Source organism: Trachemys scripta, chromosome 2, assembly GCF_013100865.1.
Source record: "Trachemys scripta elegans isolate TJP31775 chromosome 2, CAS_Tse_1.0, whole genome shotgun sequence".
Lineage (NCBI taxonomy): Eukaryota > Metazoa > Chordata > Testudines > Emydidae > Trachemys > Trachemys scripta.
In genome coordinates, this window is record NC_048299.1 from 172055070 (window position 1) to 172079628 (window position 24559).

At 41.8% G+C, this 24559-nt stretch overlaps 1 protein-coding gene across 1 annotated transcript in view; it reads right to left on the reverse strand.

Annotated features, from left to right (window-relative positions):
• The window catches only part of NEDD9 (neural precursor cell expressed, developmentally down-regulated 9), a 132299-nt gene extending 111836 nt beyond the window's left edge, over positions 1 to 20463 (reverse strand). The window contains exon 1 of the mRNA XM_034762303.1: positions 20311 to 20463. The gene's annotated coding sequence lies outside the window, so the exon portion shown is untranslated. The remainder of the gene's footprint in view (positions 1 to 20310) is intronic.
• Between the last annotated feature and the right edge of the window lie 4096 nt (positions 20464 to 24559).

A 24559-nucleotide genomic window follows, 5' to 3' on the forward strand; every position in this document is an offset into this window, starting at 1 on the left:
GCTGTAATGGCTGCTCGGGGCTGTTAACTGCTGATGCAAGCAGGCATCAGGGAGTTGGCCTGATGCAGATTGGCCCCATGATCAAGGGAATGCAAAGGACACATTTGGACCTTCCTTCCTCAACTTCACTGAGCCTTCTTTGTCTGCAGCTGAGGATCAAACCCTCTGTGTCCCTGTCCCAGTTCATCGTGCATCTACAGAAATGCAGTGCTTCTTGCTAAATGTTCTGTATCAGTAAAATTATTGGTATGGAGGATATGACATTTCTGCTGCTAACTGGTTTTCGGTGAGGACTTTTACGCATTTGCGTTTTGAGTTGAGATGGTTGCATTTCATCATATAATTTAAGCCACCTGATGTTTTTTCTGGATCTAAAAACTTTGCAAGGGCCAAATTGTGCTCTTTGCTACACTGGTTTAAATACATTGACTTCAAAGGAGTTACTCCAGATTGATGCCAATGGAATCCAGTCCAAATTTTGGCCTGGAATTTTACTCTTTAGCTCAAAAATGTGCGGTTGTCTAAATGCTCATTTGCATGTGTGTGTGTGTATATATAAGCTGGAAGGAAGTGTCTCAACAGTGCTGAAGAAATGTCTTCTTTTTTTCTCTGTTGTGTATACTGAATCCTTCCTTAAGCAACACACACTGACCAGAGTGTTGCATACATCCCAGGACAAAAAGCAAAAGACCATTCTTTCAATACATTGAATTTTGAAGCTGCATTTTTGAGTGTGGCAGCACTCGATTTTCTGCGTTCTAATTTGAAATTTCTCTTGGAGCATCTCATGACCCACACCAGCAACAGTGGAACTAATTGAGGCTGGCTAGTGGCTTTACTGTGAGAACTACAGCTTGAAAGAGGCTTGTTTGGCAATGATCTTTCTAATTCCCCTTGACAGTGGAGCACTTGTGTTTAGATTAGTGCTTCTGACCCTTATCAGGTCAAACATTATTCAAAATCAAACATTTTCACCAATCCCTTTACATTCACTATAAAACCAAGAATATAATACGTATGAATTATAACAATGAGTGTACCTGACCTTGAAGGCTAAGGATGTGCAGGGAATGAGATTCATTGTATTAGATTGTAATCACATTTTCAGCATCTCTCAGCCTCCTTGTTTGCCTTTTGCTAACTGCCTGGGGGGTCTCAACCTGCTGGTTGAGAAACACTGGCTTGTAAGGTATTGGAGGTGTGGGGTAATGATCATGTCACATCCTACACAATCCATTCACAGAACGCGGCATCAGCCTTGCAGAAGGCCACATTGCACCCTGCTAGCAAGCACGAATAAAACCTTTCTCACCTCACTGATAAATGCCAGAAGAGGTCCCTCTCAACAGGTTACCATGCTTTATGCTGCCAGCCTGCTTCCTTCCTGGGTAGCAGGGCTGCCTGACGGACTCCATGCAGGTTTCTTTATGCCCCTTGCCTGCTCTCCCCAAAGGAGCCAATACTACCTTCCAGCTTGCTCACCAATGGAGGGAAAACAGAGGGTGGGGTTAGGGGTTTTTCTGGCAGAGAAAAAGAAGTGTGGTCAGGACCAGCCTCACCTCCCAAAAGCCAGATACCCATCCTTTTGTCACAAACACTCTGGTGGTTTCTGTTTCATTCCAGGAAACTGGCCAGTCCTTAACTATTAGCTGTTTTTCCAAGTGTTAAAATCAGCAAAAAGCTGATCCCTCGATTGGAGTGTTGTGGGGCCTCAGGAAGCCTTGAGTCAGCCTTTGCTGGCTTGAATCCAGAGTTAGATGCAGATTAGTGACTAGCTGCTCAGACGCCCAAGGAGGGAAAATCATCACCAAAATAGCCCTCTAAACTGAACCCAGTGGAGTAGACTATCAAAGCAAACTGCTCCATACTGCCATTTCTGTTTACCTTCCTCTGAATGTTCTGGTCCAACACTAAACATTTGTTTTGCTTTCAAATCAAAACCTATGCACGCTTATATCCAGGAAGCCATTCCATAAATAGTGTACTGTCATCCTTGTACAGATGTGCTTTCAGCATAGCCATATCCAGCAATGAGTCTCCAGTATTTCCCCTTCTCTACACTTATCACATTAAGTGAGCAGACAGCTCTTTGGCCACCTGTGTTTATTCATTATCCTTTAAAGCTGGCACATGGGAGAGTAACCACTACTTGTAATACAGCTGCCGATAACACAGTATAAATTGTTTTCAGCATTCAGTGGTAAACCTTGGTTGGTGAGTGATCCTATTTTTTGTCTTTTTTTTTGTTCCAGTGGGTTTATATTGGAAAATGATTAATTGGATATATTTCAGACCAGACGAAACATTAGACAAAATACATTCGTCAAAGACACTTGAAGAGTGTATTAGTTACCTTCCTGTGGCACATAAGTAATAATTCAGTTTCTTAAAATACTCCATCTGGATTAGAAAGGTTACCTGAGTTCCCTTCATGTGAATTTAGCAAAGAATTAATGTAACATAGCAGTGCTACACATGTATAGATAACTAGATAGCATTAAACTACCATTTATACTACTGATTGAAAATTGCAGCTAGCTTCATCTGGAATTTAGGATACTTTTCTTTACTAATCCATTGTATTGGTCAGAGCTGCAATATTATTAAATATTACTATAATAATATTATGCAATATTATATTATTGAGTGTATTTCACATAGGCTGCCAGGCCCAATTTATCTAGTTTTGGAATGATGATGAACATTTGATATTTTAAACTCAATAACAGAACCCAGAATAACACAACCCAACGAAAGGTGCCAAGCACAAGGCAAAATCCTGCAAAGCTCAGCCTTCCGTTCCAATTGTTTTGCACAGCTATTTTGCCCAATTTCTCTTTGAATGTTTCCAGATGAATAATGGCAGTGGAAATGAGTTAGTCCTTCCCAAAGCAAAAGACAGGACATTTAAAACAAGGGCTAGAATATGATAGAATAGAGTTATGATATTTTGAAATTGAGCAGATGAGAACTTTTTATTATTCACTTTGGTTCTGCCACCCACACCCTAGGGTTGCAATTTTTAGTTGGACGTATTGCTGGAGGTTTCATCACATGACATAATCTTTAATTAAAGATTAATCTTTAATTCCTGGAGACTCCAGGACAATTCTGGAGGACTGGCAACCCTACCACACCCTCACTTGCAGAGTAAAATACTACTCAATGAGAGTAAATGTGGGACTATAATCACCATTATTATTCATCAGGTATATTTCAGCAAGGCCTAAAAGCTTCAACCAGTTTGGGCCTCATTGTGCTAGTCATGTACAAACACACAATAATAAATGAGTCTCTGCTTCTAAGGGCTAGTAGTCTAAAAGATGAGATGGATGATACAAAGAAAAGTCGTGGGGTGGTGGGGGAGAGGGAAACAATAAATATAGTAGGAGGCAATCAGACACTAAGAGGCCCTTAGTGAATGGAACTGGTGATGTTCTTCTGCCCAAAGGAAGGTCAGGGCAGAATTTGAAGAGTTTTTACAAGTTTTCTTGTGGGTAATAAACCTTTTGTGAAATTTCACAGAAAAGTAACATTGTGGGGGGTATGAAATCAGGCAAAACAAAATTGCGAAATTTCTATGATGTTTAGTGAATATTTGTTCATAATTTAGAACACCCTGAATTTCATTACATTTCAGATCCTGATGCCTAAATGGGGAATCTTCATCCAATGGGGAAATCTGTAGTAGGTTCCCACAGGCAGGGCCGTCTCCAGCTTTTTGGCCGCCCCAAGCGGTGAAGAGAAGGGAAGAAAAAGCCACGATCGGCGGCTGCTCTACCGTGCCGCTTCATTCTTTGGCAGCAATTTGGCGACGGGTCCTTCCCTCCGAGAGGGACTGAGGGACCTGCCACTGAATTGCCGCCGAAGACCCGGACATGCCACGCCCTTCCATTGGCCACCCCAAGCACCAGCTTGCTGTGCTGGTGCCTGGAGCCGGCCTTGCCCACAGGGATCTGTTCTTGACCCAGTGCTATTCAATCTCTTTATCAATGAGGTGGAAGAAAATATAAAATTATTGCTATAAAGTTTATAGATGACACAAAAGTTCATGGAGTGGTAAATAATGATAAGGGCAGCTCAGTTCTGCAGAGCCATCTGGATTGCACGTTAAACTGAGCTCACTTAAACAATATGCATTTTAATTCAGCTAAATTTAAGGTCATCTAACTATGAACCAAGCATATAGGTCAGACTTTATAGGCTGGTGGGGTGTAATTTGGAAAACTGACTAGAAAAGGAGTTACGGTCACATTGGATAACCAGCTGAACATGCACTTCCTGTGCAATGTGATGGCTCAAATAGCAAATGTGATCCTTGGATTATAGCAAGGGAATATCAAATAGAAATTAGGAAGCTGGTGTTTCCAATGTATACAGTATTAGTGAGACCATGACTGGAATACAGTGCCCAGTTCTGGTATCCACACTTTATAAAAGATGTTGACAAAGGGTTCAGAAAAGAGTGCCAAGAACAAACTCATTTCTGGACAATCTGCTTTACAGTGAGAAACTAGAGAAGCTAAATCTCTTTAGTTTCACCAAGAGAAGGAGAAAAGGTGATTTGATCATGGTCTACAAGTATGTGGAGAAGAGATTTCTGATAGCAGAGGGTTCTTTAATCTAGCAGATAAAGGTATAGCAAGATCTAATGACTGGAAGCTGAAACTAGAAAAAATCAGTCTAGAAATAGGGCACAGGTATTTTTACAATGAGCATAATTAACTATTGGAACAATTTACCTGGGGTTGTGGTGGATTCTCTGTCATTTGAAGTCTTGAAACCAAGACTGGGATGTCTTTCTAAAAGAGATTCTCTAATTCAACTAAAAGTTATGAGCTTGATGCATGAATCACTAGGTAAAATTCTATTCCTTGTGTTATGCAAGAGTTCAGACTAGATTTATCATAATGGTCCCTGCTGGCCTATGAATCTGTAAATTTTACACAGACTTTGCACTGGTCAGTGACAACACAAGGTGCAAGGGAGTAAAGAATCTAGTTCTGAATTGCTGCTGTTATGATGAGGTGTATAATGTAGAAAAACAGCTTGATTTTTGAGATCTCAGATGGAGTTTGCAGAGCAACAGTTAGAAAAAGTCATCATTTGGCTTGTAATTGAATCATGAAACCCCCATAATGACACTCTTACTGAATAAGTACCAGGAAGTCCATTAGTTCAGTTGGCACAATACTAGCAGGAGGTTGGCAAAGATGGCTTTAAGCCACCTTTACTCTCCCCCTTGTCCTGGGGCTCAGCCTAGTTCTGGTGCCAGGCAGAGCAGCCTGATTATACCCTGCCCTAACTTACACCTGCCAAGATGATCTGGCACCTGGGAACTGCCAAGGTATATGGAAACCCTGGCCATGTCTCCTTTATCTGTGAGGAAACCCCCCAAGGGAACATGAGCCAAGGGAAGAAGTAGAAACTATTGTGGTGTTTCTGTGCTACCTGAAGATTCCCCTACATGGGGAGAATCCTCCAGGGGACAGATCCATTAGCTTTATAGATGTTTTGTGATATTCTGGTGATGCAGAGCAGCTGGAGTGGGGCCAAGGATCAGGCGCACCAAATATAACTACATTTTAAAGTAGTCTTTCCCAAATTCTGCCTTTGGATGCTCACTGGTGGTTCCCGTTGACATTAGTGGGAACTCTGTAGGCTAAATCCTCGTCCCATTGAAGTCATTGACAAAATGTCCATGTACTTCAACAGAACCAGGATTTGACTCCATGAGCATATTCAAGGAAAGCATTTGGCCTTAAAGAAATAAAATCTCTCAGAAGCCAAAGGAAGTCTAAAGAGAATTGAAAGCAACTATTTCCCTGTGTTGTTCAAATTCTGCTCTCCGTTACTCTATGTACCCAGAGAGACTCTGCTGAACTATTCTGAACTGATACAAGGAGAGCAGAATTTGGGCCACTATCTCACATCTATTTACGATACTAAAGGGAATGAAAACAAGATCAGGGTCCACCCCTTACTGTCTCTTGAAAGGCTACTGTTTATTTTTAGAGCTCCATGGCCGGGGTTTTCCTGTTGGTTTTGTTGTCTTTTGAAACTCTCCCAACTCCAAATAATACTGTAGCCTTTAATTGTTACTGTAAAGTTGTGGGCAGGTTTTCCATCAGGGCAGTACAAGTACAGAGTTTCCAACACAAAGAAAAGTGTAAATGTACCTCTTTCATGTATCCCTGAGGTAGTGATGTTTTTCATTCTAATTTTCGTAAATTAAGCCACATTAAGTAATTTTATTTTGAATTAACATAGGGAAAAAATAATCTAGGCGGTCGTGTCAGAACTTGCATGGCAGTATGAAATACTGTGGTTATGAGAGACAGACAGACAGGATTGGTGATTCCCTGCCTTACCTCATAGGGGTGCTATGGGGATAAATACACTAAAGGTTGTGAGGTGCTCAGATACTAGAGCAATAGGGCTATATAAGTACCTAAAATAGATGTTTAAGTCACATGCAATATATAGCGAAGTCTAGATCAAAATAACAGTGCTGGCAAATGCTGACCTATTCAGGACATAGACGGCCCACTCATTGCCCTGGACTTGGGGGCCATTGTAAAGTCTGAGCCTGGAAGTATGATTTCCCTATTTCCATAGAAAGCAAGAGGAATATTCTAAAGGATCTTCAGATGACTGGCATATGGCATCAGAGTTTGGAGGAAGCCATCTGCTTTTGCAGTCTGAAGGAAAAATACAGCGTTTCCACAAAGCTTATGTGAAGTTGGTGGTAAAGGATGGGAGCAGAGCAGAGGATGCGAGTGCATGTGAATTTTACTATGATAAAGAAGAATGAAGGGACCATAATGGACACAAAGTCTCTTGACTGTCAGTTGAACTAGTTGTGATCCAGAGTCTTTTCCAGAACATGTGGAAGTTACTGAGTAACAAAGCCTTCTGTACAGGCAGTAACACACACCAAGGAGTGCAGTTTGTGCTAGATACCTCCACTTCTTGAGTGGTTGAAAGAATCTGACCTTTGACTTCTAGCCTCCTAACACATCTGAAGGGTATTGCATGTGTATAACCATTAACCACACACATTATGATGTTGTTTTGGACATAATGCCTATAGGCATCTCAGAAATACAAAGTTTGAAAAGTATTAATTATTTATACTGTAAAACATAGGCTTTCTTATCTCAGGTTGACTGATGAAGAGTCAACCTGAAGTTCAGACGCTCCTAGAGGTGGAGTCCACAAAAGACTGAGGCCTTCTCTACATTTAAAAGGGTTTGTCAGTATAGAAATAGATAGATAGAGCTATACCAGCAAACCACCCTAGTGAAAACTTAGCTTATGCTGGAAAAAAAGACACAATAAGCGACACAGGCAAAAGTACTTTTTTCCTGGAATAACTGCAGGGATTTTGCTGGCATAGTTTGTTGGTGAGGGGTGTCATTTAAAAAAACAAACAAACATTTTTTATTAAGGCAAAGTTACAAGAAAATGTTAACATGCTACATCATACATTACTTATTCAGGAGCTAGTTAATATTCAAAGAACCTGGCTAAAGATTCTGGCTCGCTGTCTGGAGATCCCTTCTCCACTGAGTATGCTAAAAAGGGTGATCACATTTCTAAATACCTTTCTCTTTTTGGCACTTCTGTTGTATACATAAATAGCGTGAAAGCTTTTCCATTACAAGGACAGTCTGTATTTTACTATACTGCAGTTCCATAGGAGGAGGAGTCATGTTTTCCAATGTGCAATAAAAAGTCTTGCTGCTAACCATAAGAAACTAATGTCATTCTGTTTAAAATATAGATCCTTTACTGTATCATTAAGTAAGCAGGTCTGGCGCTGGCATTTTGTTGTAAGATAAGTCTCTTTAATAATTTCCTCCCAAAACCATTCAATTCCTGGACATAACCGGCACATATCCAAGTATGTTCCCCTTTCTCCACAGCTCCCCCACAGAACGCCCACCAGTAGCAAAAATATGATGTCATCTACACAGTGACTTCTAAAATTTTTCTTTATGAGCCATACTAACTGAAGATTTATATCCCCTTTCCCATATAGAGACCCAATCATCCAGATCAATTTCTTTGTCCAAGTCCCTTTTCCATCTTTTCATTTGGGTAGTGTTCTTATCAACATCTTTTTCAGTCAAAACTGTAGATCTCTTAGAGAGTGAATCTTTTGTTCCAACCTGCTCCTGGGCCAACTCTTCAAATATGGTAAAAGGTCTACATAGAGCCACCAGGCATCCAGATTTCACAATAAAATGTTTGACGTGTAAATATTGAAATATCTTTATATTATTTACATTATTACATATCTCTTGGTGTGATTTCAGATCAGGACCCAGGGACAGCTGTCTGAATTGAGTAATCTCAGCTGTTACCCACAACAAATAGGTGCTTTGATATTTCTTAGGGATAAATTCCTGATTATTAATGAAAGTAGCTAAAAGAGAGGACCTTGGCAACAGGAATTTAAAACATTTGTCCAAAGCTGCTAAGACGGTCTGGATGAATGGGTGATTTTTTTATTTTTGGTAACAATTTCTTTTTAACCCAACTTTTACTATAAATAGATATATTTGTTCAGTCTTGTTCAAGTTTTACCCAGTGTTTGATGGTCTGTTGTTATGGGTGTGGGTTTTGTCACAGTTCTAACCACTGTAGCTATGTCGGCAAAACTTTTAAAGAGAACTGGTCAGAAAATTTTCATCGCAAACATTTTTTTTTTGACAAAAAAGTCCATTTTTGTGGAAATCCAAATGTTTAAAAAAAGGGTGAAATTTGATGAAACTTTGTTTGGAAAATAAACCTGAAATGAAGTATTTTGATAATGCCAAATCAGGATGTGGAATGGGTTATTTCCATTTTTTTTAATGACTTTTCAAAATGAAACTTGTAATGGTCAAAATCAGAATGAAAAGTTTCAATTTTATCTAAAGTTTAGAAAGTTTTTGCTTTTGTTCTGTTTCAGAATGGAAATTTTTTTGAAATTGCAGAATTGCCCACTAAAGAGAAAATGTAATTCCAGTCCTGCTGGACTTTTAAGTGTAGACCAAGGCTGAGGAATGGGTCCTTATGTCTGTGGAACAGGTCATGTGTTTATTCTGTTCCATTGTGCAGATTTAGAAATGGTTGTTAGTACAGCTGGTTAGCTACAAAAAATGAATTGCTTTCCAAATAGCAGATTTTTTACCCATGTTCATTTTGGTTGGCATCTGAACTTAGCATTGTGACTGGCATCACTCAGCCAATCACACATTGGTTCATAATACGATCAAAGCAAGTTGCATGAAACAAAGAGAAGATTATTGAAGAAATGGGTAGTTATTTTTTCCCAAGTTGTTACATAAAAATTGCAAAGCCACTTCACCACAGTGGGCTGAGAGAGTCTGAAACAGATCTGGATGTTCTGCCAAGTGCTTGGGAATCAAGAATTACCCTATTTAGTGGCTAATAATGGTAATTTTTAAACCCTTGTTTGGGGTGTGGCATGTTTTTAGGTTTGTGGCTTGTTGGCTCGTATTCATATGTGGCTATGTCTGCAGCACAAGTACAGTTTCTTGTGGAGTTGCAGCTGGATAGTTTGAAAATGCCAGTGAGCCAGTATCAATGCCAGCTGGAGTTGAAGAGGGAGAAATATGAAGAGAGGAAATTAGAGATGGGGCCTGAACAGTGAAGTTCAGATCTGGACCTAAATGTTTCCGAAGTTTGTGAATGTAAATGAAGACAAACTACTCACCTTCATGTGTAAGGCGCTTTGTGGGGTATCCCTACCCTACCTATCATGTCTCATACCACATTGAGCTGTAGACCCCTGCTTTATCATCCATCAGTCCCATTTCCCCACAAACACTATCATGCTTTCTCTTGTATAGCCCCTTATCAATTTGAGGAGCTCCCCATAAAAATCTGCAAGGCCTCCTCCTGCATTATCCTCCTCCAAATCTCTCCTTAAAACTCATCTCTGCCATGAGGCCTGCAAAACACTTGACAATGGCTAGGCAATTTGTGTACTGTGACAACTGCTACTTACTTCCTCTTGTCTGGAGATTCCTCCCATCCCGTTCCCCTCCCTCTCCCATATGTTTGTCATATCTACCTATTCTCTCATCTCAGACTTACATTTAAGTTCTTTTTCTGTGCTGTGTTTATATAGTGTCTAGCATGATCCTTGACTAGGACCTCATGGTGCTACTGCAATACAAATAAATAATAATGATTGATGCTTAGAGCTGGAATAATACAGGGTGTAAAAAGAAAGGAGAAACAAAAATGGGAGTAAATAATGAAAGTTAAATATCTCTCTATTTTTGAGAGATTATTTCAGTCCTGCAAAGTTCTTATAAATAATATAGTGATGGGTATCATATAAATGTCTGTAGTAAACGTGATTAAGGAATCAAAATGAACCCAAACATAATAAAATTCAGAGCTAAACAGAAATGCAAAGCATAGTCGGAGAAAATTATAAAAAGACATTGAAAAGAAGCATTTTACAGAAAAAGGTGCAGTGGCTGGTGAATGAAAAGAGGTTTAGGAAAAAGGGGGGGAGGGAAAGAGACCAAACAAAAACAAAGACAGAAAGAAATACCTGGAAAGAGGAGAAACCCAGATGAAATGGTTATAAACACCTGGCATGATGGCTGAGGGGAAAATAAGATTTTAAAAAAAAGCCTCAGAGAACATAGAAATGAAAGATAAATCTGGAATTGTGAGGTATGGAGAGGAGAGAAACACAACAGGAAATCAAAAGAAATAAAATCTTGGCCAGTGAATGAAAGGAGAGAAGCAAACATAGAACAAATCAGAATATTGTTAGAACAAAACCCTGAATTATGATGTATGATTTTCACATGGACTGCATACACCTGGGAGCAAATTCTTTTCTTATTTACAATGGCCTAATTCCATCAATGCCAACAGATCAAGGACCCGATCCACCACTGAAGTCGATGACAATCTTTTCAGCGGCTTCAGTTGCCTTTGGATCACATCTAACGGAGCAGCACTTGCCCAAACCATTCCAATTATTATAAACATAGTAGCCTTCCACCCCTTGCCTCATAAAGCCCCTTGCTCAGGCATGTATTACACCACTGGGGGACACACCATTCAGATCATTACAGTTTACACAAAATCTTGCACTTTTGAGTGGAATCCAATCACTAATGTCAAATAGCTATCTAGCCTTTATTCTTTAACAAATTACTGGTTACCGTGTGAATAGGGTTCTGTCTTGTATGCCTGAAGTTTTATAGCAATTGGGAGCTGTCATTTTTTTTTTTTTTTTAAATAAAAGTCAGTTCTTTTCCAAAGAAAAATTTCCTGTGTTAACAGATTGTAGTTTACCTGCAATCAAATACTCACTCCGAATTTTTTGTAACTCTGGCACATCATAGGATTAAGAACCTGATCTTGACAACCTCAACTCTCATTGGGGGAAGGGATAGCTCAGTGGTTTGAGCATTGGCCTGCTAAACCCAGGGTTGTGAATTTAATCCTTGATGGGGCCACTTAGGGGGATCTGGGGCAAAAATCTATCTGAGGATTGGTCTTGTTTTGAGCAGGGGGTTGGACTAGATGACCTCCTGAGGTCCCTTCCAACCCTGATATTCTATGAAATTAATGGTTAATTAGACTTGGATGAGCATTCTGCTCTAGGACTTAATGCTATGAAGTGCAGAGCACCTCCTGATTTATTATTTATAGGCTTTTCTTTTGTGCTTCATATTGTAGTCACTGAATAAATCACAAACGTTAACATATTAAGCCCCCATAACACCACTCTGAGGTAGGGAAGTGTTATCTTCATTTTTTAAAGACGGAAAAACTGAGGCACAGAGAGATTAAGGCTCCATTTAAGCAAGTCACTTAAGCATGTAAAGTCAATGGTCTATAAACCCATGCCTTAATGTTGAAAAGAGCAGCATTACCTTCTAATGGATTTTCCTTAGGAAAACTCACAGGTTCGCCAGAAAGGCATATGGCCTTTAATTATGGCTTAATAAAGAAAGCCACCCGAGCCCCCATTTGGCAGAGATGCCAAGAGGAACAGCAAGGGATTATGAGGTAGCGCAGAGCATACCAAATGACTCCTCTCCGTGTGGTCAGAGGAGTAGAAAAGAGGGGTGCAGTTGACACAGTCAGTAGCTGTTCTTAAGACACAATTGAACTTATTGATGTTCACAGCAATGAGATATGTATGTCCTCTGCCTCTATTGAAACGGGACCCTGCCAGTTTCATTAGGAAAAATGTTAAGTTTTATTGCTACATTCCTCTGAAAAGCTGAATCCCAAATCAATTCAGTGGATTCAACAGGAAAGTCTCTGTTTCCATCACCCACTCCAGAGTCTCTACTAGTTATTTGCAAATGTTGGCACCTCTGAAGAGACTTCTGATGCAATTGTCATTAACTGGGATACGGAGATGACTTTTTAGCTTCTCTGCTTTGCTCTACTGTGTCTGACCAATTGCTAAATGAAAACAAATAGCCTTTGGATTATGCCAGAATAGGAAGGCTTGCTCTGGGGAGTTTGGTAGAATTCACATGTTGGAAAAAACAAATGTCTACACAGTGCAAAGTAAAATTACAGCACACTGGGAACAAATCACCTGTTCTATTGATGTTCTATTGAATGTGTATTCTCATCACTGTGACACCATGCTTAGGTTCTGGTAACCAACCACCTAAAATAAGGCAATTTTAATATCAAAAAGAAACTTGAGCTCTCAGAGTGATCAGATTTCCTTAGAGGGTTGTCGTGCTCGGTCATACACGAATAGATCACAACAGTAATAAATCCTAGGGGTTATTTACTGTTCAAATATTTTATCATGGAGTTCCTAAACCATCACTGCCCTAAAGAGCACTTTGGTCTCTGGTTAAAAGAATCACTCAGTAATCTAAATGACAGTAAGCATCAATTAAGATTTAGGTCGGAGACTAAAAACTACCCAATGATTTAGTTTCAGGGATTAAGGAAGACAAAACCTTGCTGACTGCTGGATAAGATTCGCATTCCTTTCCATTGTGATCATCCTACATCAAGGAAATGTTTGAAATTTTGGCAGCCTCTTATGATATCCCTGCTAAAGTTGTTATATGGTTTAAAATGATTTTAAAAAAAATACAGAACTGTAGCACAAGTGTGTTATATAAATCTTCACTGGTAGCACTGTCCCTTTTAGAAAAAGAATTTGATTGATGTTGTCTCCCAGTGGGTGACCTTTAAAAGAGATTGCATCAAATAGAGGAACAGAGCTTTAGAGTCCCACCCCCAGCTTAGCTCTCCCTGTCCTAGACTTTCTCCGCAACCCACTCACTAAAGAATTCCTTTATTCAACACTCTAATTTGCAGCAACAGAATTAATTAAAAATGTCTGCCTCTTTAAAAACAGGGCTTTCTCTCACATCAGCTTAGGAGGAGTAGGAGATGCAGGGCCGGCTCTAGGCACCAGCAAACCAAGCACGTGCTTTGGGCAGCACATTTTCAAGGGCAGCATTCTGGCCTTTTTGTGCTTCCGGCGGCAAAAGCCTAGAGCTGGCCCTGGCAGCAGCAGCGCCGGGGGTGCCCTGGGGCTGCTGCAGTTCATGCCGCGGGGGAGCAGCGCCCACACCTTGTGGCTGGGCCGGGCAAGCTTCAAGCGGGGAACACTCAGGCTGGGGGACACCCCACGGGGCACACGGAGCCGCCTGCAGGTGCCGCAGAGCAGCTGCCCCCCAGCGCTGCAGCCGGGGCTGGGCGAAGCGGCCCAAGCTGCCCAGGGACTGTGGCAGGGCGGCCAGAAGTAGTAGCAGCAGCGGGGCCATAGAAGGCGGGGCGCTGTCGTGAGGGGCCCGCATCCCACTTTCCAGGGCTCCGCTGCCTCTGGGGCTACCCTGCCTTGGCTCCTCAGCCCTCTGTCGGGGTGGTCCCCCGGCTTTGCCCTCCCGGGTCCCGGCCGGTTCTGGAGGCAGGAGCCCTGGATGGAGGGACCCTGGGCTGAGGCGTGGCCCGGGAGCCCTGCTGCTTACCCCGACCCTGCCAGCGCCGGACTGGCTGGAGGTGAGGGGGAGCAGGCAGAGTCATCACTGGTCGGGGGGGAGTCCAGGGCTGGGGCAGCAGGGGGGTTGGGGGGGGGGCGGAGAGAGAGCCCAGGGCTGGGGTGTGGTGCAGCCAAAAATTTTTTTGCTTGGGGCGGCAAAAAACCTAGAGCCGGCCCTGAGGAGATGTCACCATGGGCTAGACTGTAATCTGGGCTCTATGCACCCACAAAGGGGATCAGGTGGGAGTAAAAATCTCTCTCTCAGCCTTGCATGGACTGCCCAGCCCTTGGATCTAAATGCACAGGGATACGTGGGTGCACACTACTTATTCTCCTCTGCAGTAGGTATATGGGGAGTGGGCAGGGAGTGACACAAGGGGGATGAGAGATCTGAGATTGGGAGCACTGATGAGTCTGAGCAGAGCTGGGCAAATGATCCACATCAAATAATGCATTTGACAAACAGAGCCCTGTTTCTGGTCACAAATGAATAATTGTTTGCTGTTGAAAACTGTATGTTATGCACACATACGTCAACCTGTGCTCTGTTTATGAACTGTTCACCATGTGAGCACTGTTTTAAGTATCTGATGGTAGTCATGATTTGCTTTTTGAGCAGCTTTGTTTGGCCATACAGGCCATATGCCTGTTGCCTGTCTGAGTGAGCTTAACAGTAGTCTAATCATAAATTTGGACTTTTATGATTACGGATTTGAGATCTGCTTTCTGCCAATGTTTGTTTGTTTGTTTGTTTCTAGTAACATTCCTGCCACTTCATTTGTTTGGTAGAATGTTTGCAAAATGCTAACACTAAAGTGGAGAACTCAGTCAAAGCAAAGCCAGCCAAAGTTGATTTGTTTCAAAACATAATCTAATAATGGAGATGTTCTTTTGCCCAACTCGATAACTGAGTGTGTGTTAGGGGTCAGATTAATTATTAGTAACTATTACCCTATGTAGATTATTATGGGCCAGATTATTTGATGGCATAAATGGATGAAAGTCCCTGGCAATCATTACAGCTGTGCCTGTTTACATTGGCAGCAACTGGCCCTGTATTTTTTGATGCATCTAAGATGCTACTGCAGCTGCTGGACATATTCTATAATAACTTCTGCAAGTTTGTGTTTCTTTGTGGACTAAGCAACTAAGTGTGACCTTTAATAAAATTGGTCATATGTCTTTGAGTGAAGGCAGTGTCGCTGTCTTACTGCCCTGTGTAGCCATATTTAGAGCTTGAGACCAGCATATTGTCAGTATATTCATTTATATTGAGTACAGACAACGGATAGGCCTTTTGCTTGACAGTCTAGTCATTAGAACATAAGTACGGCCATACTGGGTCAGACCAAAGGTCCATCTAGCCCAGTATCCTGTCTACCGACAGTGACCAATGCCAGATGCCCCAGAGTGCGTGAACCTAACAGGCAATGATCAAGTGATCTCTCTCCTGCCATCCATCTCCATCCTCTGACAAACAGAGGCTAGGGACACCATTCCTTACCCATCCTGGTTAATAGCCATTAATGGACTTAACCTCCATGAATTTATCCAGTTCTCTTTTAAACGCTGTTATAGTCCTAGCTTTCACAACCTCTTCAGGTAAGGAGTTCCACAAGTTGACTGTGCGCTGTGTGAAGAAGAACTTCCTTTTATTTGTTTTAAACCTGCTGCCCATTAATTTCAGTTGTGTTCTTGTATTATGGGAATAAGTAAATAACTTTTCCTTATCTATTTTCTCCACATCACTCATGATTTTATATACCTCTACCATATCCCCCCTTAGTCTCCTCTTTTCCAAGCTGAAAAGTCCTAGCCTCTTTAATCTCTCCTCATATGGGACCCGTTCCAAACCCCTAATCATTTTTGTTACCCTGAACCTTTTCTAGTGCCAGTATAACTTTTTTGAGATGAGGAGACCACATCTGTACACAGTATTCAAGATGTGGGTGTACCATGGATTTATATAAGGGCAATACGATATTCTCCGTCTTATTCTCTATCCCCTTTTTAATTATTCCTAACATCCTGTTTGCTTTTTTGACTGCCTCTGCACGCTGCATGGACGTCTTCAGAGAACTATCCACGACGACTCCAAGATCTTTTTCCTGATTCATTGTAGCTAAATTAGCCCCCATCATATTGTATGTATAATTGAGGTTATTTTTTCCAATGTGGATTACTTTACATTTATCCGCATTAAATTTCATTTGCCATTTTGTTGCCCAATCACTTAGTTTTGTGCGATCTTTTTGAAGTTCTTCACAGTCTACTTTGGTCTTAACTATCTTGAGCAGTTTAGTATCGCCTGCAAACTTTGCCACCTCACTTTTTACCCCTTTCTCCAGATCATTTATGAATAAGTTGAATAGGATTGGTCCTAGGACTGACCCTTGGGGAACACCACTAGTTACCCCTCTCCATTCTGAGAATTTACCATTAATTCCTATCCTTTTTCCCTGTCTTTTAACCAGTTCTCAATCCATGAAAGGACCTTCCCTTTTATCCCATGCCAACTTAATTTACGTAAGAGCCTTTGGTGAGGGACCTTGTCAAAGGCTTTCTGGAAATCTAAGTATACTATGTCCACTAGATTCCTTCTTGTCCACATGTTTGTTGACCCCTTCAAAGAACTCTAATAGATTAGTAAAACATGATTTCCCTTTACAGAAACCATGTTGACTTTTGCCCAACAGTTTGTTTTTCTGTGTGTCTGACAATTTTTTTCTTTACTACTGTTTCAACTAATTTGCCCGGTACTGATGTTAGACTTACCGGTCTGTAACTGCCGGGATCACCTCTAGAGCCCTTTTTAAAATATTGGCGTTACATTAGCTATCTTCCAGTCACTCGGTACAGAAGCCGATTTAAAGGACAGGTTACAAACCATAGTTAATAGTTCCGCAACTTCACATTTGAGTTCTTTCAGAACTCTTGGGTGAATGCCATCTGGTCCCGGTGACTTGTTACTGTTAAGTTTATCAATTAATTCCAAAACCTCCTCTAGTGACACTTCAATCTGTGACCGTTCCTCAGATTTGTCACCTACAAAAGCCAGCTCAGGTTTGGGAATCTCCCTAACATCCTCAGCCGTGAAGACTGAAGCAAACAATCCATTTAGTTTCTTCACAATGACTTTATCATCTTTAAGCACTCCTTTTGTATCTCGATCATCCAGGAGCCCCACTGGTTGTTTAGCAGGCTTCCTGCTTCTGATGTACTTAAACATTTTGTTATTACCTTTTGTGTTTTTGGCTAGCTGTTTATGCTCTTTTCTATTTACCTCACTAGGATTTGACTTCCACTTTTTAAAAGATGAATTTTATCTCTCACTGCTTCTTTTACATGGTTGTTAAGCCACAGTGGCTCTTTTTTAGTTCTTTTACTGTGTTTCTTAATTTGGGGTATACATTTAAGTTGGGCCTCGGTGGTGTCTTTAAAAAGCATCCATGCAGTTTGCAGGGATTTCACTTTAGTCACTGTACCTTTTTAATTTTTGTTTAACCCCCTCATTTTTGCATAGTTCCCCTTTCTGAAATTAAATGCCACAGTGTTGGGCTGTTGAGATGTTCTTCCCACCACAGGGATGTTAAATGTTATTTCAAAGAGCTGTACCTGTAACCAAAATTGATTGAGATGCAGGCTTTGGGAGTGGCAGCCCCAAATAGCCAGACTAAGGCTACCTGGCCCAGACCCTCATAAGGTATTTGGGCTCCTAACGTCTACTGAAATAAGTTAGGAGCCTAAGTGCCTTTGAGGATGTAGGCCCCTGGTCTGTTAAAGCAAGTACTTACATTATCTGTTTTTAAGAAAAATTTTTCCTGAGAAGCAAACAAAAAATGTCAAGTTCCAGATACTTAGCCTCATTGTGATACTGTCATGCTATTTCTTCTTCTGGTATGCCTTGCTTACTGTTTCTATGATGCTTTAATATTTTGAATACTTGCTAGAACTGCCCCCATGAATCAATACAATTTATTTTAAGCCTTATTGCTGTGAACAGAACTGGAACTGTTACTGCTCCTGTATTGTCTGCTGTCTTACCTTGGGAGTCAGACCTTCCATGGGTATAACTCAGGCCAGCTCCATTTACTTCAGTGGAGCTGTGCTGACTTTTTTACTAGCTGAGGGTCTGCCTTTTGCTATTTACATGCATTCAGTCAAGCTGTAGTATGACTGTGTGACTACCATCCCTCTTGGACAGGGGTGGCCAACCTGTGGATCCGGAGCCATATGCGGCTCTTCCGAAGTTAATATGCGGCTCCTTGTATTGGCACCGACTCCGGGGCTGGAGCTACAGGCGCCAACTTTCCAATGTGCCGGGGGGTACTCACTGCTCAACCCCTGGCTCTGCCACAGGCCCTGCCCCCATTCCACTCCTTCCCGCCCCCTCCCCTCAGCCTGCCGTACCCTCGCTCCTCTCCCTCCCTCCCCAGAGCCTCCTACATGCCACAAAACAGCTGATCGGGAGGGAGGGGGAGGTGCTGATCAGCAGCCAGTGGGTGGGAGGCACTGGGAGCGGGGTGGGGGGCCTGATGGGGGGCTGCCGACATATTACTGTGGCTCTTTGGTAAATTCTGGCTCCTTCTCAGGCTCAGGTTGGCCACCCCTGCTCTTGGACCTTCACGGAAACAAGTTGTGAATCGTAAAGCTGTCAAACTGAGCAATGCTTTTAGATAAACACAATAAACATCGCTTCATTACACTTTGCCTTGTTATGATTACTTGCTCATGTGCTTTTCTAGAGATTTTTCAGGACATACGCTGCTTTGCATTCAACAGCTTGATTCAGCAGACTGGCAGAACTGGATAACAGTTAAGGCTGTGAGCCACATTCTGCCCTCCCTCACACCCCAGGCAACCACACTGAATTAACAATTCCTACATCACTGACATTAGGAAGCCTTCAGTAAACAAGCATTCTCTTGCATTTCTTTGTCCGCCTGAATTTCTCTTTGTACATCCTGTACACATATAGCTGGGTGGACTATTCATAGTGAACAATTTAGCTGAGGAATGTATCCCCTTTTTCTCTTCACAAATAATCCACTACATCACTTAACTTTTTAATGAATTTGTTAGTTATTTATTCCACAAATATATTACTCAAACGCATTTTAACTTATGGACTAACTATCACTTAAAATGCTCCCTGGTCATAATTTGCTATTTGGCCACCTAAATCACCACTGTGTAGGATCCCTGAATGGTGACTTTCAAAGAGTTTTCAGTGAGGCCATATTCTGGCACATGTTATAAGCTAATATTTGCTCTAATATTCGTGATACTTTCTCTGTCGAGAACCAAATTGTATTCATGAGAACATTTGTGGAAAGAGATATAAAGAGGTGGCAAGTACCACTAATCTTTATTCAAAGACTATTCACAGATGCTTTTTGCTTCTGTTCATGCTTTTTAGAACAAAACAAATATCTTCCATACTTGAAGTACAGAGAAGACTACAACACACTTAGCACAACACCAGGGACCAGTAAGAAGCAGTATGGTTGACCAGTCATTACACATGCCCATGTCATTTAGAATCACTTATAATAAAACAAATGAATACTTCCCATTAAAATTCAAGCAAATGAATACAAAGACAGTTGGTTAAAGTCTGAAAGAAAACTCAAAAAGACCTTTGAAACAGAAATATGGGGAAACTAAGAATCACTAAGAATCACGTGCACTAAGAATCACCTCCTTGGCCTTCAATCCCTGCTTTAAAGCATCCCTGGGTCTTCTTGTACTCTTTTATTTGCCATTTGGTTAAAAAGCACCACTTCTAGGCTACCAATTTTTGCTGGTACCCTAGCCTAGCCTATCATTTTACATAAGTATAGTATATTCAACCGGAACAATAAAAGGAGAAACTCTTTGCCTGACAAATACAATATTTTTATTGTATTTAAGTGTTGATCATCTGCTCAGTAGTGTGCACGTCAATAAAAATAAGGACGGCCTTCTCCTGAAAAGAGCTTGCAATCTAACATTTCCCATCAATATATAGCAGATAAAAGACGCTGGAAGAGCTAAGCTGCAATGGCAGATTGCAAGGAGGGAGACACTGTTGCAGTTAAAGCACTTGGTGCTGAGGGATCTGTCTCTGAAAACAAACAGAATTTAAGCAGATCAGTGGGATCACTCATTAAAGTTAAGCACATGCTTAATTGCTGTGCTGGATTGATGCCAGATTGCTCAGCACCTTGCAGGATCAAGCCCAAAGTAACTAGAGAAGAGGACATGTCTGAGGCATTTGCAACAATGGCAGGTGGTATAAACAGAGGCATACTCACCTTGTGCAGGAATATGCTTTTTAATGTATCATCTTCCCTTCACTTTCACTTTTGCTGCTTTGCTTCTCTTGTTCCTAGTCTTAAATCCTCGGTAAGGTTAATGTAGCATGATGAGAGTCTTGTACATTGATTAATTATAACACTCTCTTTGGAGACCGAGGAGTCTGTTGGAAGGGTAAATTTTAAACCCGTGTTTTTAGAGAAACCACAAACGTTTTTCCTTCCGCTTTTAGTCACTGAGATGGTGATGACTTAGTTACATTTCCTCCCAGGGCGATTAACTGTTTTTGGCAGGGCCTTTCATATGTTCAGGTTAAAGGTTTCTTGAGTAAGAAGATAAGAAATGAAAATTCCATGTGTATCTTTACCTGTTTTTAAGTCAATGGAGTTACACAGTGTAATAATTTAACCCCTTTACTTTTATTTATTTGGAAGACCAAGTTGCGAATTCTCTATAGTGACTCAGATCCCATCCCAGGCCATTGGGCATATTTACCGCTAATAGTCAAAGGTCAATTAATTGCCAAAATTAGGCTATCCCATCATAGCATCCCCTCCATAAACTTATTAAGCTTAGTCTTGAAGCCAGATATGTCTTTTGCCCCCACTGCTCCCCTTGGAAGGCTGTTCCAGAACTTTACTCCTTTGATGGTTGACAGCTATGGCCCTGAAAATAGCGGTGTAGACATTGTAGCTTGGGCCCTGAGGCATAGGGACGGGGGGGGGGTGGGTGGCTTTAGAGCCCAAGTGCCAGCCTGAGCTACAACATCAACACAGGTATTTTTAGCACCATAGTGAGAGCCTCCTGAGCCCAAGTCAGTGGGCTCGCTGCTGCAGGCTGCCGCTCACTGTACATACAAACACTTAGCAACTTAAAATCCTAAGAGCACACTTAAAACACTGCATCGGCGGCGCTGTCGTGCTTTAATGAAAATGCTCTAAGCCAACAGGAGAGAGTTCTCTTGCTGACATAGCTGCCACCTCTCGCGGAGGTGGATTAACTGTGTGAATGGGAGAAGCTCTCCCGCCAACACCGCGCTGTCTACGCAGGGGTGTTAGGTTGGTATAATTATGGCACTCAGGGGTGTGGATTTTTCACACCCCTAAGCAACATACTTATACCGATATAGATCTGTATTATAGACCCACCTAAGATCCAAAAGTGACTCAGGAGCTTAAGTCGTGTTGACGTTCAATTAGACTTGGGCACCTAAATGCCTGAGTCACTATTCAAAATGGGACTTGGCTCCTAAAACACTTCAGCTGGCAGCAGCATTAGAAATGTTTATCTTGTGAGACTGCCAAAACCCAACCCCAGTCCATCCCACCTCCTGTTATACAGTCTCACTTGGGGGAGTAGTTTCATCCCAGACTGAGTGAAAGCTGGAGAAAAAAGAATGAGCTAATCATATGACCCTCCCCCTTCAGACCAAATTCTGTGTCAGCGAAGAGAGCAGACCCATCAATCTGGTAATTATGGGGCTCTATGCCCCTGCTGCAGCTGTGGTGGTCATACTGTACTAGGTCTCCACCATCCAGATGGATGCAGATAGTAGAATCTTCCGATGGCTGCTTGGGGGACCTGAACTGCACCTCGCTGACAAGGAATGGGTGCAGAACTGCGCTTTCCTTCTTTCACACTGTTCAGCCACTGTGCCAGAACCTGCTAACACAGGAGAAAGGGGCTCATCCCTATTATGAATGATATTTGATTAGCAATCTCATTGTTTATACATTTAGGTCAACGTTTAGGCCTATCTGAGCTCTCCAGTGGCTGCTGTGTCACTCTTGAAGAGGGGGGGAGTGAGTTATATTCAAGGAGATAAGGAAACATGGAACTCAGTAGGAAATCTGAGAGGGATTAGTGAAGACAAGGTCCAAGGAGTGACCCTGTCAGTGAGTGTGAGAGTTAATCCAGAGGCAGGTCAAAAGAGGTGGATCAAGAAAGGAAAGTGGGAGGCAGCAAGGTCTGGCAGGTCATCAGTCGGAAAAATGAAGTTACCAAAAATGGGAGTAGGAGTTAGCAGAGGAGAAAGAGGTAGTGTAATAATTTATTCCACTTTAACTTTTAGCCTCATTACACCAGACTACAATGCATAGAGTAGAACAGCTCTGTCTGAGAGCATAACTACTTAAGCACTTCCTCGGTGGAAAAGATGCAAATTATTTTAGATTTGTTTACTCTGAAATATTTTTATGAATTTTACATTGCTTAAAACTATGAAAAACTCTCCCTTCCCCTCCAAATCCATTCTCTACAGAAGACACCAAGCAGATGGAATTACTAATCGCACAATAAAGCAGGCACTGTTTACATTTTTATCTTTATTTAAACTCCCTTTATGCTTACATTAATTTTTCCATTTATGACACATTTTTAACATTACAAAACATTTCTGAACTTCAGGCTATTGGCTGCTCAACCACAAACAAGGAGGTTAAATTGCATATGGAACTTTTTGCATAAAACCAGTGGTCATATTTGAGGTGAAAGGAACCAAGATTGGAATCCTTCCTAGCAAGTCTTTCACACTGACAAACAAACAGATTCTTCTCTTCAATTCACTTCATATGTTTCACCTCTCAGATCCTGCTTCTGCTCATACTAAAGCCAATGACAAAGCTCCATGGGGTTTCAGTGACAGCAGGATTGTCTGAGGCCCACCGAAATAAAACTTCATTAAGGTTGCAGGCACATATCACTGGTTTGAGAGCATATTACCTTTCAGAAACAAGAGCGATAAAACTCAAATGTTGGAAACCTAAGTGTGATGGCATCTGCAAATGCCACAGTTTTAAGGGGAGTGGAGAGCCATATTAGCTCATTCTCTGACACCTGGATGGGAGACAGGCAATTAAGGAGTAGACTCAGCTGAGGAGAACTACCCTGGGTGGTTCCTATAAAGCAAGGGCTGCAGGGCCAATAGGGCAGGAATGAAAATGGAAATTTTATAGGCTGGCCCTGGTGGGAGAGGAGAGCAGGAAAACCAGGGGTCTGCCTGAGAGGTTAGGAGCTATGCTGAGAAAGCTTCTCAGCAGCAAATGGGGAGAAGCTGTATGGGCATATGAAATGCTAGGGAGAGAGAGGACTGGAGAGTGCAGTTCCATAGCAGATGCTGCAAACAGGTGAAGGTAGGAAGCAGCCCAGGGAACGTGTGAGGGATTCTAAGAAACGGCTGCTAGCTACTTATCACAAGGTCCCTGTTGTGGCATACAGACGAGAGGGTAGACTTAGGTTTCTTCATACCCTACCCCTGCAGGAGGGGTAGTGGAAGCTTTGGGATTAAAGGGGCAAGAACTGTTGAGCCCAGCTTGGAGGTCAAAGCTCTGATACGTAGTCACTAAGGTTCAGGTCCACAAAGGTGCTACAGCCACAGTGTCTAATGGTATGTCTACACTCTGATTAAAAAAACCCACTGCACTGAATCTTAGACCAGGTCAGCTGTCTGGGGCTCATGAGGTTTGGGCTGCAGGGCTATAAAATTAAGTGGGGTCTGAGGGTCTGGGCTCTAGCCTAAGTCCAAACGTCTACACTGTAGTTTTATAGTCCTGCAGCCTGAACTTTGTAAGTGTAAGTCACTTGACCCAGGTCAGCTGTGGCTATGCTATGGGTCTGTGGGTCATTTATTGCAGTGTAGACATACCCCAAGTCCCAGTTTTAACTCCACTGATATTCACAAAACTTCTGCTGGACGTGGGAGGGGGAAGGGCCTGGGTCTAGTTCCCCTGCTCCAATTGCTTTTTTCTTTTATCTGCAGTGGAACAGCTTCAATAGGAGAGACTGAGCGAGCTCCACATCAGAATATCCCACAGCTCAGTGGTGAGAGCCCTCTCTCCTGAGAGAATTTGAACAGGGCTCTTCTTCCTTTGTCCCCATCAAGCAAAGGGGGTGGGATTGAACCTGGGTCTCCCATGTCCCAGGTGAGTAATCTAACCACTGGATGAAACTTATAAGGGGGCACCTTTACCTCCTACTCCTGGGGGAATACTGTGCAAAAAAATTCAAAATTCTGCTCACAATATTTTAAAATTCTACAAAATTCTGAATATTTTATTTGCCAAAATAACACAATATAATCACACTAGTTTCAATTATTTTGGGGCATTTATTTCAAAATACCTGTTGGCAAGTATGTTTGTAATAATACAGACAACAAAAAGATTCAGGATTTTTTTTTTTTTGACAAATAGATTTCTTACTAGGCATATTAATACAGAACTCTGAGTAATAATTCATTTAAACTACAAT